The following is a 17,717-nucleotide window of genomic DNA, read 5'->3' as shown; positions in this document are numbered from 1 at the left end:
CTAAACTTACTTAAGTCCGATTCAAATCCACTTCTATGCATGTAACATTACAATTTCTTACACAAAAGATCAACCTCTATATATTTTAAATCTTCTCTCTAGAGATGCTAAGTTGATTGTTTACAGATTAGATAGACCTAGTTCTTCTAGATTTCATTGTCTACTACTAATCCCACTTAATTTTTCATGCATCTAGACATCCCAAAACTTTATCTCTCTAACATGATATAACTTTACTACTCTCTCTCTCTCTCTCTCTCTCTCTCTCTCTCTCTCTCTCTCTCTAGAAATTAGCACCTATGTTTTGAAAATTTTAAAGAGCTTTCTATCTACACTAATTAAGTTGGTTAAAATAACCTAAGGAATGCATTCATCATTTAAGGTTATAAATTGATCATTTAGCTAGATTCTCTCTCTAGAAATATAAGCCTGAAACTAATTTCTCTCAATAAAATCTTACCTTCCCTATTTCACAACTTGGTCATGTGTATAACCATCATAAATCTAAGATTATGAGTTACCATACATCCATCTAAAATCAAATTTCAATCTAAATCATACAAATCCATACATTCTCTCGCTCTCTAGAATCTAACTACTTAATATGCTTCTCTCTACCAATAAATTAATTAAACTATTCAAAATATAAATTATTTTTTCATCCTAAGTTGAATTCATCCTACTTCTACAATGAATTCAAAATCATATAAAAAAGACTAGATATAGTTCATAGACTATGAGTATTTTATGAAAAAGACTAGATATAGCTCATCTATGAGCATTTTATAAAAAAGACTAGATATAATTCATCTATGAGTATTTTATAAAAAATTAAGCTAAAGTCTAAGGTTACACTATTTTGGAAAACTGTGCAGAAAAATGAAACTTAACTAATAATTCACTAAGGCTCGAAATATCACATAAAAAATCAATTTTCAAACCATTTGAATGTCAAGAATTGATAAAATTGCAAAGGGGCATAAATACCTTTGATCAATTTGAAATTGGGGGTGAGTAAATGCTCAAATAGAGTATTGTAGGGATCTCCTTCTTGCTTTAAAAAAAAAACACCAACTAGAAGCTCTTCCAAATCCTACACAAGTACTAACACAATACTTACTAGGTAAGGTTAGATGTGTCCAATTCTCAAGTACGACTCTAAAAATAATGTAAATTTGACCTCCTAAAGGTTGCAAAAGGAGGCGTGGGAAAATCATCCTCTCCTCATTTTTTTCTTTAAAAGTGACAATTGGAGGACTCACAACAACCCTCTTGCCATATTTATCCACATCCATGATTTTCCTCCTCAAGTTTTAGTAGATAAACATGCATACCACTCTTTTGACCATGCTTTTATCCCTTCCACATAAAATTAGCTTGGATGTGCAAGACTTCTCATATTTTTGACCATGCTTTTATCCCTTCCACATAAAATTAGCTTGGATGTGCAAGACTTCTCATATTTTTAGCTTTTTCTATATAAACCACTCTTTTTTATTTAAGGACAATATTTAATCATCTAATCCATAGTTTAAAGCATTTAAACCATTCAAACTTATAGTTCTCAATGTGTGACCCTTAAATGTAAGGTTTCACAATTTAATTGATTTGTGCACATACGCACAAATCAATTAAAATAATATGCAAAAATATGCTATTTTTTACGCATAACCCCTTGTTAATTTTCCCCCCAAAGTTAATATTTTATTTATTTATATTTTTCTATTTCTCAAAGGCCATAAATTTAACATTCTCTCACTAGCTTTTATAATTAAAGGAGGTGTAGGAGGTACATAGATATACTTGGATACACCCTATGGGTCCAAACAACTTCTCCAAGGTTCCATATTGCAAGTTCTCTGTACATCTTTGGTTTTATACTATTTTCTCACTTTTTCAGTTATTTCATGGCCTTAGAATATTTTCTCGCTCTAGAATTCCATCTTTAACACAAATTCTCCCTCGACAAACACATTCTCAAAAATTGACCCTTCTATTAATATTTTTTGCATTTACATATTAGGAGTAGTAAGAAGGGATCTTACATTTTTTCCCACTTTAAGACTCGAGATGCCTTCATCTCACAAGCTAGGGATAGTCCTTCAATAGCTCTTCCTCCTTTTTCCCCAAGTCACATCTTCAATTGGATAGAACATCCATTTGATTAAGCATTCTTGAAGGGTTCTATCATGAAGTGGCTTCTCTCTAACATCCAAGTTGGCTTTGGGTTCAATTTCTACTTGACCTTGAGTTGGGAGAACCACTTGTTCATCATTTACCAGATGTTCAAGTCTAGGAACATACTTCTTAAGTAAGTTAACATGGAATACATTGTAAACACGTAAGTATGGGAGTAGCAAGAGCTCGTATACTTAGTCCTCAACCTTCCTTGTAATTACATATACATGGTCCCCAACAATTTCTTGTACTTCCCTAAGAAAATTGAGCTCTTCTTGCGCTGGACTCAAATGAACACCATATTTCCTTCTTTAAACCCATGGCTAGACCTCTTTGGATCTACATATTTCTTTTAACAATCTTGAGCTACTTTGATATCCTTCTTGATATCCCGCATCTGTTGGTCTATTTCATCTAATATCTATTTGGAGATCTCTACAGTAATCATAGGGTCTACCCAATTTAGCAAAGTGAGGAAATCTTGTCCGTATAAGGCTTTAAACAGACTCATCCCAATCATTCAAGGGTAAGAGGTGTTGTAAGCAAACTTATCCAGATGTAAATAGTTTATCCATTTTTGAGGTTCACAATAGACTCAAAGAATGTCTTCTATCACCCAATTCACTCTTTGTTCGACCATTTTTCAAACAAAGAGAACGATGTCTTTTTTATCGCTCTCTGTTTGACCATCGGTCTCAAGATGATAAGTAGTACTAAGATTAAGAAAGTACCAACAACTGCCTTAAAGAACGCTATGCAAAATCTAGATGTAAATTTTGCATCCCTATCACTTACTATCCTTCTAGGAAATCTATGTAATCTAAATACCTCTCTCAGGAAAACATTGGGAATATCCACTATAGTATTCTTGACTAGTATCAAATGGGTTACCTTAGTTAATCTATCCACCACTACTCGAATAGAATCATACCCTGAGTAACGAAAGGTAATCTCATGATAAATTCCATATTAATGCGTTCACACTTCATTTGGCGCGGATATCTAACGGATGTAACTTCCTAAGCATCTTTACCCTCTCTGCTTTAATCCTTACGCACACCCTAGGCATTGGAGAACAAATTGTAACATAACCCTTTTTAGTCCTAACTAGAAAAATCTTTTCTTTAAAGACAGATAAGTCTTTACATAACCCAGGTGTCCTGCAATAGAGTTATCATGAGCTTCACTCATGATATTTCTTTTTAACTCCCCATCTTCAGGTAGGCATAACATAAGCAGTTATTGATGTATAAAATCCCATCCTTAATTTTGTACCCTCCAACCTTCTTTATTTCATAGGCATTCCTATCCTTCTTTGTAGGAAGCAAAGCAATAATGGCATTATAAAATCCGTCATAAGTGATATTTGCTTAAATATCCTTTGATAAAGGACTAGAAATAATTGATGCTGCATTGTCCTTACTGCCTCCATAATTTAGCTCAAAATAAACTCATGGATTGTTTGCATCCATCTCCTCTATCACATATTGAGAATATCTTGAGAATATCTTAAATAAAGATCCACTTCAAACTCTTATGATCTAGAAACCCTAAGGTCTTTGTTCAAATAAGTAATGTTTCCATATCTTTCCGACGTGCACAATTGCAAGTGGAGGTCACAGGAGAAATCAAGGTAGGACAAAACGGTTAAGCTAACTCAAGAACAGGAAGGACAAAGGAAAGTCAAGCAAGGACAAGGGGACTCTGGGACATCACAACTGTTTGAGGAGAGGACAATAAAATAAAAGATTTATGAAACTTTCCGAAAGATTAAGCATGGATGGCCAATTACTAAGATAGCCTAATTCCTTCCGTACCATAGTATAGACACCCCCGATGCATCAGCAACTTGTGGGCAAACAGCCTATTTTACTCGTAGCCGAAGATGATAAAGCTCCTTCTTTGGCTAGAGCAACAACTGCACATTTCAAATCTATGCTACATAAAGCTTCTTCTTTGGCTAGAGCAACAACTGCACATTTCAAATCTATGCTACATAAAGCTTCTTCTTTGGCTAGCGACAACTGCACATTTAAAATCTATGCTACATAAAGCTCTTCTTTGGCTAGAAGTTGGTCGGGATGCATCAGCCGGCCATTTGGGTGAACAAAAAGATACATAAGATCAAAGTGGAAGAAGGCACACCCATGCAGATGTTCCACTATGCACATCATATGATTTGGGCCCTTGCTCAAGCTGACGAACACTACGAGGTTCTGGCAACAGTGATTAATCAATTGCCGCTCCACAACAAGTGCTCTATGCACTCGAACCTCATGCTGATGCCTTCCCACATTTCCAGTTTTATATCCTCAGAAGCATGATCCTATTGATGTTGAAGCATACTGCTCAATTGTTCAAGATCTAAAGGATTGGTAAAGAGGAGCCGCAGTATTGAACTAAAGAGAAGCCACATTAATCAAGATTAGAAAAGAGGAGCCAAATTATTGATTGAAGAAAATTATTCAACTGTACATGGAAGAGTTCAGCTCGAGCATGCGGGAGTTACCATGCCGAGTCTGCAAACCAAGGTAGACTTGAGAATGTAAAGGCTGAGAAAACACACCAAGAAACAAAAAAGAAAAATAAACTTGGATGGAAACAACAAAAGGAGTGATTTCCGTGATGAGATCCTTTATTTAATGATGTAAGCAACCATAAGGTGACAAGTGGTAGGCATGCAATTGGCTACCAAGATTTTAGAAAAGCATATAAACCTTGTAAAGTTTGTAGGGTTGATTGTGATTAATTGGTTATGGTATTATAATTGTAAGAGACGTATTGTAACTTCTTTTATAATTATAATATTAAGCCTTTTTTATTAGATCATCTGATTGCAAACTGTGTAGAGAGAGAGAGAGAGAGAGAGAGAGAGAGAGAGTACCATTGTCATTCTCACGAGTGCAAGCGATCTTGAAACATTTTATAGCAACTGCCTATAAAAGATCTATAGTTGATAGCTATGACTACCTGTAATCCGAACTCGATCCCCCCTTGAGTCCAAGGAAGGAGCACAGTGCTAACTGGTGAGCAGGATCTCAAAATAGAACAAGCAAGGATCAACGAGTTTCGAGTGAAAGCTCGACGAAGGACCGTCAACATTTTAGCCATCTTGTTAGAGAAACAAATTGACAACAAGAAGAAGAATTGAGGTTTGCAACTATCCATTCACGACGATGAGTTCTATTGGGAGTCATTCATTATTACACCAAATTCTCACCCAAGTTACGAAAGTTGTGGCCATGTTGGCAAAGATAATTAGGGAGAATATAAGACATTAGGTAGCTTTAGAAACTACATCATAGACTAGGACTACATCTATAAGAACAAGGAATATGAGAACTAGAGAGAAAAAGAGTTAGATATAAGAAACAATAATAACAACTTTAAAGAAGAGGCAAGAATGCGTGCGTGCATGCGTGCATGTGTGTGTGAGTGATAAGGTTTCAATAGATTTGAGATAATGAAGTAAGCCAAACAGAGGGAACAAACAGCGCAAAGAAGAGCTCAAGAATGGATCTTGGAAGAAGAACAAGGTTATAATACTAGTGGAGAAGAGCTCAAGAATGAATCTTGGAAAAAGAGCAAGGTTATGATACTAGTGAAAAAGACCTATAGTAGACAAACGAAGAAATTTGACAATCAATGGGGAAAGGTTAGAAGACATCTAGTAGCTAAGGTGCTCGAGATTTTGCAGAGGAAAAGGAACGCACGAAATCTACAGAGTGACAGGTGAAAGTGGAACTACGGGTGTATAAAGGAGATAAAAAGGACCTTGGCATTCACATAATAGCCTTTATATGCTAGGCAAGGCTACTCTGTGAGGGACATCTAAGGATGAATGGGATGATTATTTTCCTCAAACACTGCTAGAAAAGGATGAGAAGTGGTATTACAAATATGCTCCTCGAAGGATTCCATCATGAGCTACAAAGGCAAGCATTCCTTAAAAGGTACAAAGAGACTGGTAGTGATGAAAGACTTACTCTATAAGCTGGGAAGATCAAGCAAGGAGTCCTAGTGAGGGAATAAATGGAGAAAATCAAGGAACTATCCACACAATTACTTGATCCTCCAACCGAGCAAACTTAAGATCTTGGGAAGCCAAATGTTTATACCCGACTTCGAAGAATACTAGAGAGAGCACTAAAAGTGAAAAGCTGTTCAGGGCGTAAGAGCAAGGGCTACCAAATAGAAGAATCTGAGAGTAATTAAGAAGAGGAAAAGAAAACTAAGAAGAAAAAGGACAAGAAATATGATACCTCAAAAAGCGAGGAATCAAAGTGTGAAACAAAAACTAAAAGCAACATGACAAAGAAAGACTGAGAGACTAAACTAGAAAGAAAATTGGAAGAGATCACCAAACAACTAAAGGAGGTGATGTATAAAAGACTGAGTCCAGCTCATAAAAAGAAGGTATGGTGCACTAATTGCAAAAGATCTAGCCACTCGACAAAGGATTACATCAGGTGTAGCTGCAATGACAAGCCAAGGTCTGTTGGAGCCAAATCAAGGGTGAGGACAAAAAAAAAAGCAATAGACTTAAGAATTGTTACAAGAGAAACAACAATAGACAAAGGGGCAGAAAGAGAGGTGGTGAAAGAGTTATCAGAGCACGAATGAGTTGTTATACACTTGTGAAAGGAAGGACATTTTGCTAGAGATTGGCAGAGAGGCAGAAGCAAGTGACAAAGGGCCAAGAGCAATGGCAAAAGTAATCGAGAGAGCTGAGTCATCCCAAAGGGAGGAACAAATAGCAAGCAAGGAACCAACAATAGAAAAGTTGTCAAAATGGGTTGATAATAAGAAAGAAGCAACAAAAATTACGAAGGAATTACAGAAAGCACTTCTCTAGAGGGAGGAGGCAAATGAACCGATACAAAAAGCCACTACCATGAAGAGTGCCTTGGAATCTTCCAAGAAGGGACTCCCAGACCAAAAGTCAGAAATCAATTATTCCGGAGTTCACTAAGAGCAAGGAGAGAGAAAGGATCACTGGACATCTTTAAAAGTAGAGCAAGGAAGCTACTGATAAAAGTTATCGGTAAAGAAAAAGGAAAAGGGGAAACAAGAAAGGAATCTTGACAAAAGAAAAGGTGATGAGGTTTGCACAAACAAGCAAGCAATTTATGAGAGTTAGAGAGTTGGGGAAGAAGAGAAAAAGCCAAGAATAATAATTTGGACCCCCACAAATGAGGCATGGAGCCCTAAAAAGCTAGAAGAGACAATGACCAAGATAACAGAAATAATAACAAGACCAACAATGGTCACAAGAAATGAAGAAGCAACAAAATAAAAAGGAAGAGATGATCAAGCTAGGAAACAAAGAAAAGAAACAAAAATCGAGCAAAATCTAGAAGATAACAAAAGAAAGCTGGAAAACAAAGAAAAGAAAACAAAAATCGTGCAAAACCTAGAAGGTAACAAAAGAAAGCTGGAAAACAAAGAAAAGAAACAAAAATCAAGCAAAATCTAAAAGATAACAAAAGAAAGCTGGAAAACCAACTCAAGAGATGAGAAACAAGAAATAAGAAAAGCCTAATGCAGAAAAGAACCAAAACATTGAAGGAAAGAAGGAACCAAAGAAGTTCTTAGAGGAAAATACAAAGAGTTAAGAAGCAAAGGCAAGTTCTTGGATTACCTCAACAAAAACCCCGAGACAGAGGATCACAAATAAGGAGAGCAACACCTAAACAAAATATCCCAAGTCCAAGGACACAAGCTAACGAATGGCACCCAAAACTCAAAGCAATTAAAATAATTAGAATGAGCAATGATGATTTAGTGACTTTTCCATACAATCACCTTAGGTGAGAAAATGCTCACCCAAAAAAAAGACTTTCTTAGAGCTTCATAAATGATGGCCATAAGGGTAAAGATAAGATTCAAAACCAAGTATCTCTTTCTCTTATTCTAGACTTCAGCAAAGCTTGACCCACCATGATCAACCCATGGTATCGATGTCCAACTTGAGTGAAAGCTTGTCTATCCCTTAACAAGGACCACTTTCCTACTTTTTGTAGGTTGCTTGACTTTCACTACCACACATACACATATACATTGACACAGGTCTTAACATTATAGCAATGCTAGAAGACCCTATAGGACTTGAACTAGGGACCTGTTTGGACCCTATAGGGAATAAGACATGAACTAGGAATCTATCAAATAGGTGCCCAATTCATAATTGGGTACTATACATGTGTGTGTGTGCGTGCGTGCGCGCGCGCGCGCGCGTGTGTGTGTGTGTGTGTGTGTGTGAGTGAGAGAGAGAAGATGTGCCATACTTGTTTATGAGTTCTTAATGCCAAACAAATGTTTTTTATGAGGCGCGCTAATTAATCGGAGCCGATTGGTATGTAGTCCGTGGGTCGTAGCTGCTGAACTAGGCCGTCAATCCTCTCAGGCCCTCCACTCAACTCTCATAATACCCTCGTCCACCGTTCCTCTCATTTCTCTGCTATCATTGCATTTGGAGTTTGCTGAGCACATCACAACCAATGTTAACCTTCACAAGAAGGCCCACATTAAAACTTCACTGTCAAGGAACTTTTGAATTAATCTACTGAGCATTGGGTCTCCAAAACACACTAGCCGGATCAAGAATTTCACCTTATAGGTTAGAACAGGCACATGTTTTTGGCACTAACTCTCTTGGTGCTTTTGTGGCTTGGAAAAAGAGTATGCTTGATCTCCAGTAAGCACCCAAACTTTTTCATCATCTGATGGTGATAAAGTTATCAAAGTGGCAGCCCACTTACAACACTCTCTCTCTCTCTCTCTCTCTCTCTCTCTCTCTCTCTCTCTCTCTCTCTCACATGCTTATATATCCCATGTACTCCCACATGACGATCATTGTATCAGCCTCTACTTTCAGAGAGCCATATAAGTTGTACTTGTTTTATTTTCCTTTTCCATGACGAGACATAACATGGATAGCATTGTATCATTTTGGTCTCATAGACCCATTGGGTCTTTAGAAGACGTTTAATACAACTTGCTTATGCACGATTCCAATCAAAATTATGTTTTAGCACAGAGTACCATGCTGCTAATTTTTATTTGCTAAAGTGAACCAAAACAGAAAAACAAGAGGAAGGAATATCATTTTCCTAGGTGACTTTGAAACACTGCAAGGGAAAACCTTCTTACATTGCACGAGAAAAACCTTTTACACTCACAAATTCAGGCTCCCAGCTTGTAACTTGATTAAGGATTAAACAGTTGACAAGGTTGCAACATAAGACCCTTCCACCAGCTTAAAATGCTTTATGAAGCCCACTCTCATCTCTGAAGAGAGCATGAAAGCTTTCATTTCTTTCTTCAAAAATGTGTCTGTAACTGGCTGTAGTTCTGCACTTGCTGTGGCTTCATAATCTTGAGCAATATTCAGGCCTTCTGAAAGAGGATCTGTTACAAGGCTGCAAACATTCCACAACAAAGCTGCTACCAGTCAGCGCTCGCTCTCTCTCTCTCTCTCTCTCTCTCTCTCTCTCTCTCTCTCTCTCTCTCTCTCTCTCTCTCTCTCTCTCTCTCTCTCTCTCTCTCTCTCTCTCTCTCTCTCTCTCTCTCTCTCTCTCTCTCTCTCTCTCTCTCTCTCTCGATGTTCGCTGCTGCTCTCGCTCTCTCGCTGTTGGCGCTGCGCGCTGGTCACCCTCTAGCTGCTCGCGCTGTCCATGGCGTGACGTCTCTCTCTCGCTGCTTGCGCTGTGCGCTGCTGGTCTCAACACCATCTCGTTGCTCGCGCTAGTGGTCTGACGCTACGCGCTGGTGATCTGCGCACCATTGCTGTGCTGCGCCTGCCGCTGCCCTTCATACCCACCCTGCCCGAGCTGCCCTGCTTACACTGCGCACCACTGCTGTATTGTGCTGCTGTGCTTGCACTGTACTTGCGCTGCCAGTAATACTCTCTCTCTCTCTCTCTCTCTCTCTCTCTCTCTCTCTCTCTCTCTCTCTGTGCCTGTGGGAAGCACTGCAGAATAATTTCGAGGAATGGCTCCGAGTCTCCAAGAGAAGCTCGAGGCCCTTGAGACGGCAATATAGACACTAATCAAGGACAACAAGAAGACATCCGATTCCAACCTCAATGAGGTCCAGAACAAGTTACACCGGCACATCATGGCCCTCGAAGTACGGGTCACGGAACTTCAACAAGAGAACACGGCACTCAAGGAGGACGTGAGTGCACTGAAAGTGGAGCTGGTAGCAGTCAAGAACACCGAGAAGGCGTCAAGAACATCGAGAAGGAAGAAGGGGAGATCAATGGCAACACTCTCACGGCCATCAAAGAAGAGATCTCCAAGGAGATCACAAAGGACATGGAGGGGAAACTTGAAGCCAAGCAATCAGGATGGGTTGAAGTGCTAAAGAAGAACATCCGTAAAGAGGTGAGGGAGGAGACTCAAAGGGAAGAATACCAAATCATTCACACCACCATTGAAGAGGAGGCGGGCCCGCCGCCTCAACATTCGAGTCACAAGTATAGCCGAAACACCCAACTTCACTCCCGAGAAGGATCGACAACTTCTATGCACGAAACTCGGCTACAGGGAAGAGGACCCTCTCCCCTTCAAGAAAGCATGGACAGCCGGGAAAGACTCAACACGCAAGTGAGCCCTCATCCTACAGTTTGCAAGAGAGACGGAGAGAGCCACCTTCATGAGGAAGAGGGTGATTCTACGAGGATTACAAGGAGATCCCATCTATTTGCACATCGAGAGGATCTGAAGGTATAGCGGTACTCTTCAAGCGAGAGCTACATGAGCGCCTACGGGTGGTAGCACGTGACCAGGAGGCTAGATACATGCGGATCAAAGACTACAGCTCTCAGCAGACAGGGTTTTATACGTTGCTCTATGCTACTTCTCTCCTAGAGGATCGAGATATGCCATGACAGCAGAGGAGGAGGACACAAGGACATTGGGAGAGTCACCATATGCAGCCCTTTCAGATGAGATCGTACACTACTCCAACCTAGGGGAAGTCCTCCTTATGGGGGACTTCAATGCACAGACACAGAGCCGACAGTGCAACATTTATGATTTCGAGCACCCCAGGTGATGCACACACTAGAGGTGGAGGACACGGGAGCTTGCAGGGTGTCAGAGAACATGGGGCCGGATAACACCAGATATAGTCATCACTTACTTGAGTTGGGAGCCCGACACCATCTCGTTATTTATAACGGGATGGGCAGTGGCAGGATTCAGGAGCATTGACATGCTTTCCACGGTCACGGGGAGGTAGCACAGTGGACTACATCATGGGGTCCATGAAGACCACACAGGCAGTGACATCTTTCACCATCCCCCCTATCCTATCTGTGTGGATCACATGTACCTCTTGCTGTCACTGGCGATCTCCACACCAACACCCACACAACCCACCACACAACCCACACAAGCATCACATACAACTTTCTACTTCACCCATGACATGGTAGACATATATGAGCATCATGTATATGACGGGCTACTCTAGATAGATCCCCTATCACCTCTAGACACACTCACCACCCAGCTGTCATCTCTACTACATACGACCGCCACCCGCAGCTTCCCCCATCATACACAGATTGCACACACATATAGATCTGGGAGCATGCCCCAAAATCGGTGGTATGATGATGAGTGCACAGAGCTATACAGACACCTCTGTGCCCAGAGAGCACTGGGGACCATTACACAGAGACAGGCGAGCCAACAGATAAGGACCCTCACACGCAATAAGAGGCGTGCATATGAGGAGGCACAGTACTAGGATATATACCACCTAATCATGAGCAGAGATACAGCCACTAAATGGCGCAGGATGAGAGAGCCTCAACCTCCTACCCCGAATAAGGATCCACACACATGGCATACATATGCAAAGAGCCTCTTTATCATATCCCTGAACAACCGCCCATACCAGAGCCGCGTGCGACCACCACCTCTGCTTTCTTTACCACCTCGAGGGTAGAGAGAGCTATCCCCGCCAGTTACAGCATGGGAGATCGACTGACTACACAGATATACAGACTGAGCATCTTATTTATGCAACTCACACACCGGCACCCTTTGTTGCTCACCTCTTTAATAGGGCACTAGTGGAGGGCCTACCAGCTAAGTGGACTATGCACACCATCGTGCCTCTCCACAAAGCGAGAGACATGCTAGACCCCAGCAACTACAGGACTATCATGATTGCTCATACATTGGCCAAACCTTATGGTGCAGTGCTCGAGGCAAAGTTGAGCTCATATGCAGAGAAGGAGGGACTACGAGCACCAAGGTAGGCTGGATTCAAACGAGCTTTCTCCACTATTGACCTTATATTCACTCTGAGATGTCTGATTGATCAAGCTAGGAGACAGGAGAGGAGATCATAATGCTGCTTTGTGGATTTTCGCAAAGCATTTGACACAATGCCACGGGATAGACTCTTCCAGCACCTCCAGTCATTGGGGATCCCATCAGAGATGGTTTGGGGCATCTATGCTTTATATGAGCAGGTCCTCGAGCGCATACGATGTCCCGAGGGACTATTTGATGTTATTGCTAGGTCATGATTTTCCACACCTCAGGACCGGTTCGACAGCAGGCCACATCTTCACACTAGCAGGAGGACAGGTAGAGGTGGTAGACTCATATGTGTACTTGGGGATTACATTTGCGACTCCGCCACGAATACTTACTATGACACAGGCAGCCAAGGATAGACTCACATGAGGGTACGTAGCTCTGGCCATGCCAGAGAGACAATGTCACCAGGCACACTTCCAAGAGCCCTTCACGAAGGGGTGGTGGTTGTTTGACACACTAGTCACCCCTGCTTTGATGTATGTTGCAACAGTATGGGCACTTGGGGTTGCCACCTCCACATGGTCTCAGATAGAGAGGCCTCAGAATCTCATGCTCTCACGGATAATCCGCAATAAACCCTCCGTCCCACATGACATTGTCCGAGTGGAGTTTGCCGCACCTCCTATGCTAGTAAAGGCCCTCTTCCAGACGATCTGCTTCATACAGAGGATCAGAGATATGCCATCAGATTGACTCTCACATAGAGCTTTTGAGGTGTCCAGGCAGCTCGCAGAGAGTGGAGATAGGAGATTATGGTACTCACACATGATACAGTGGCTCACTCAGCATGGTCTCAACATAGATCACCTACCACCTTTCCAGTATGATATACATGCACCACACATCCAGCTCTCTCACAATGAGAGGAACAGAGTCCTTCGACAGGATTTAGGGCAACGATAGACTTGGATTACACCCAACAGCCTTTACCGCCAAACATGCTATACTACAGAGATCAGTTTATGCGTATCTCAGCAGATGGATTCATTCAGCGACCCGGATATATGGATGTGTACATGCCTCACAATGCCCGAGTGGCAATGGGCCAGCTCAGAGTGTCATCACACCAGCTTGAGATTGAGGCAGATAGGGCAACACAGATCCCCACAGCAGAGAGGATATGCAGACTATGCCAGGAGGAGGTTGAGAGTAAGGAGCATTATGTATGCAGATGCAAAGCATATAGTGACACTCGAGAGAGATACACCACCATCTTTAGTGGACATCCCTCACTCCGCCAAATCATGGAATCCACAGACCAGCGCAGATTTGGCCAATTCTTGCTAGAGACACAACGCCACAGAGAGGCACTACTACGGAGTCATACCACAAGGAGAAGGGCGACAGCTCCAGCTCACTGATTTCTTCCAAAGATCTATCCCAATGCCTACCTGAGCACAAGAAAGGGGCACTTTGTACCTCAGCGATGAGGACCTCCGAGCCAGACGGAGACCGAGAGCACCAAGCTACAAGACTCCCAAACTTCATCAGAGGGAGATCACAGAGATACGAGCTCGACATCAACACCATATCCAGGAGTGACTAGATCACTTACACTTCACACCCGGAGATCATGCTCCAAGGGAAATTTTTTTCAAAAAGAGACTTCTATTAAGTATGAGAAAAACATACATCAATCACAGCTATAAGCCGGAAGAGAATAGAATCACCCCAATATGTAAGGTGATTTCAACCACTGAGGAGCATCATGATGCCATGTAAGACCTATGGTACTAGAGGGAAAAGAAGATAGGGCCCCTGAATGCGAGCCCAAGTAGCCGGATGATATCACCCCATATAGTACTAATGCACTGAGACCCAAAAATCTGGACACCGTCAATAGCCTCCATGCATCTAGCTCTCCAGATCTACCATGCTGTAATACTTGCAATAATCTCCCAACAACTGGTGTCAATCCTCTGTCTAGGGGGTGTATAATCAGAGCGAGGAACATCCTGCAATAAACCATGTTGGCAATACCTCTACGAATTTATTTTTTTTTTTAAGAATCTGTACCACTGTCCTCTTAAAAAAGTTGTGGACCCGGACTGGCAGAGCCAAGCAATTGTCCCCCAAGTCACATGCATGGCTCGGCCACTCAATTTGTCCATAAGTTGGACTACATGACCCCAAATCTGGTGTGCAATGATGCATCCCAATAGCTAATGTTGTACGGACTCAGAATCTGCCGCACATCTAGGACAAGAAGCTGCTACACCGAAAACTGATCTCCGCTGATTGGTGGGGAGACCACCATGTAAGAATAACCAAAAGAAATGAGAGATTTGGCTCCTTCTATATGAGTGCCAAAGTCTATGCCAATATCTGCGTTGTATTCCTGGAGAAATATCATAGCTCTCCCAATAAGGCTTGAGAGTAGGGATCCTATGCATCTGTCAAGTGAGGAGAAGCTTGGCATTCCGAACAGTGACACTGAAAAAAGGAAGCCTTTTCAAAGGATCAAAGACATCAATCCACTCCCACTCTCCTGGATCCCACTGAAGACATCTGATAGGACTGCCACCATATACCCACAAACACAAAGAGCCATGAGTCACTATCTTAGGAGAAGGGTCAATGAACCAGTGCTTCCCCGAGCGACCAACAATCCTCACTGGACTAGCCTAGTATTTGGTATAATCTCCTCCATACTACATCTCCTCAATCTTCCACCGGGCATGATAGAAGAAATGAGGAAATCTGTATCATCCTGGCTTGGCAGAGCAATGACCTACAGAGGTATGCCTATCCTTGAAAAAACTCCCAACCAACTCGGATGATAGTCTCCGTGAAAGGTCCCAGAAAGCCACTCATGCAGAATAGCTGCATCAATCTGATCAATACGAATGCGAGAGCCCCTAAGATGCTGAATGGATGTAACTCTCCGATCCTCCGAAAGACTCTTAAAGGTCTTCCAAGCAAGAATTGTGTATGCGCATCTCTCCAATCCTGACCATTGCATATAATGAGATGCACCAAGTGGCCGACCAGCCTCATCCCCTAATGAACTTGTTCCACATAATAGGTTATTGGTCAGCCTTGTCCAAATACCTAGGAAGCCTTTGTCGCAAAAATATCTCATGCTTCTCCATGCTCTGACAATGGCTGCCAATAAGAGGGGAAGACGGTGCCCTAATATCAATCTCAATGAACAAAAACGTGTGTTGGGCATCCAGTCTCTCACGACCCTGGGTGTACATCTAGAAATCCGAGACAAGAAAAAAATCCTTCCAAGGCTCAGTGCCTGGTAGGAAACCTCTGACCACAAGTTTGCAAAGCAACGCCCTACACTGAACATCCAAATCGATAATATTCAAGCCCCCCTCTCTTTTGGGCTGAATAACTGTGAGCCAAGCTACCCTGGCAAGAGTGTCTGAGGTGCCATCCAAAGCCCGACCTGAGAAAATTGCGGATCAATCTCTGCAATTGGCCAATGCATGCAGAGAGAAGCACCAAACAAGAGGCAATAAACCAAGCTGAGGCAAGCAAAACCTGATTAGCCACCAAAGCTCTGGAGGCTAAATCTAATCTCTTGGAGCTCCAATGGAGGAGCTTCCTCCGAATACTTATAAGTACCGAAGCAAACTGCTGTGCAGGAGAAATATTGTGACATGAGAGGGCTTATGATCGTCGTAAACGCAACCTTAGTCTAACTAAACTGCACTTAATGATGTTTAAGAGATAGACAAATAGGTGTCAATCCAATGCAGCTATATTAGATGAATGAATGCGGTTACAATGAGATCCAAATGGATCTATACTGCTGAATATGCTGCCTAGGTGCTGAATATACCGAATGAACTGCTGTCCACTATCTTTCCCTTGTCTCCTGGGAAGGGGAAACGCTCAAGGGATGCTTTGGAACAGATGCTATGCTGACCTGATGATGAAACGCAGATGCTCTCCAACACGGGAAGGTGGATGCTCCATGCGTTTGCAGATCTGATAGCTGGACTGAATTGAATGACTGATGCGTTTGCTGAAGATGATGCTGATGATGATGCGTTGGCTGGAAATGCTGCTCCAAAGCTTCCTGGAGGAGATGCGTTGGAGCACACTGGGCTGAATGCTTCTGAACTGATATGCTCTGACCTATATGCTGAGATAAGAGGCTGAAAACGCTTGATGAACCAGATATGATGATGCGTTTCCATTTATAGGCGGGTACTGATGCTGGTCGGCCAGTGTTGCTGCAGTCGACCAGATGTTGAATGTCCACGACTGAATATTTAATACCATAAAATAGTATAAATACTGGTCGGCTGATGTAAAATGCCCATAAAATGCCTGATGATGTCTATGATGCTAAAATGATGCCATGTCACTGTACACCTGACTGGTGTGCACGTGACATTCCCCGCTGCTAAACTGTTGCTGGGTGGTATACCTGGCAACCTTCGACTCCTCTGTGATCCTTCTCCTCCGAACCAGTGCCCCCTTCTGTCTTCTGCTGCCGGGACTGAGGCCGTCTGTAGGAGTAAAATCCTTTGAGCCAAGACTCCATGTACTGCGGGAACTGAATGGCAAATACCTGAGTCACCCCTGACCTGCCTGTGGTAACCTTTCACCTACCATCTCCGTCGTTCCTGAAGCTCTGAACCTCCTGAGGCGATGTTGGAGCAAACTTCCGTCTTCTGTGGAAGAGAAACCCCCTGCTGCTGCCAGTTGAAGCCCAAAACTTATGTCCTCCTTTGATGATGGATGTCATTCTTTCCTGAGAGTTCATGGGCAACATGTATGCAAGACTGACTGCTAAGATGTCTGTTATGCAAGCCATGTGCAACCCTATATGCTGTGCAAGAATGCAGATGGATGGGTTACTGATGCAGACCTAAGGGAAATTCCGCTTGCAAAATTTTGAGAACTAAAATGATGTCTGACTGAATGACTGATGAACTGAACATGCTCTAAGGCTGGTTGCCCTGTAACGCTCTGATACCAATGTGACATGAGAGGGCTAATGACCGTCGGCTCCCAAAGCTTCCTGGAGGAGATGCGTTGGAGCACACTGGGCTGAAAGCTTCTGAACTGATATGCTCTAACCTATATGCTGAGATAAGAGGCTGAAAACGCTTGATGAACCAGATATGATGATGCGTTTCCATTTATAGGCGGGTACTGATGCTGGTCGGCTAGTGTTGCTGCAGTTGGCCAGATGCTGAATGTCCACGACTGAATATTTAATACCATAAAATA

Source organism: Cibotium barometz, chromosome 44 (genome assembly GCF_041138505.1).
Source record: "Cibotium barometz isolate CiBa-2024 chromosome 44, ASM4113850v1, whole genome shotgun sequence".
In the NCBI taxonomy this organism is placed as follows: domain Eukaryota; kingdom Viridiplantae; phylum Streptophyta; class Polypodiopsida; order Cyatheales; family Cibotiaceae; genus Cibotium; species Cibotium barometz.
This window is presented reverse-complemented; position numbering follows the sequence as displayed.